Source organism: Sphaeroforma arctica (assembly GCF_001186125.1).
Source record: "Sphaeroforma arctica JP610 unplaced genomic scaffold supercont1.182, whole genome shotgun sequence".
Classification (NCBI taxonomy): domain Eukaryota; class Ichthyosporea; order Ichthyophonida; genus Sphaeroforma; species Sphaeroforma arctica.
This window is the reverse complement of record NW_014040376.1, coordinates 121,142-121,891: the sequence shown is the minus strand read 5'-3', so window position 1 is coordinate 121,891 and position 750 is coordinate 121,142.

The window sequence follows — 750 nt, the reverse complement described above, 5'->3', positions numbered from 1 at the left end:
ACTCGTCCTTGTCTGTCGGCCCTTGTTCGCTATGTTTGCTAAGTCGTCTCAAAGATTGTATACTTGAAGTTCGTTCGCATTGGTACCTGTTGTACCGTAGTCTGATGTTGAGATGGTGTGCATCTCAACCCTCGCCACGTGCAGTGGCTTTGGTGTTTTAGAATATAACGAAGGCATTAGCTTACCTTCAATGTGATGGGACGGGGCACGTATAATTGCGAAAGCGAGAACGCATACTAATCCGAAACACCTGCGAGTGTGTCCTTGGCTAATATATATATATATGTGTGTGTGTGTGTATATATATATATCTATATATATATATATAAATATATATATATATGTGTGTGTGTGTGTGTGTGCGTATGTGTGAACTCCCATATTTTAGTCTCATACTTAGACTTCCCTACCATTCGTCGCTCGCAGGGAGGAAAGGCGTCTACTTCACTAACATACACCTGAGTTTGGATGCCCAGCACGTTGCTGTGGTAGTTGAACCTGGCGAAGACTGCAATGCTTATGACCTGCTATACGATCGCGAGCACGAGGTCAATTATACAGATGCTTATTCTATGGGGCAGTTTGGAATGACTTGTACGTTGATTGTTGGCAAGAATGGGCAGAATTTGGTTTCACAGGCCTAATACGTTGGTAGGGCTGTTCTAGGCCTTGTTCTATCGCACTTGTGTTATGTGGTTATACTTACCAGTCTGAATAAATCTTAGAATGTGAATTTGTATAATCATATAT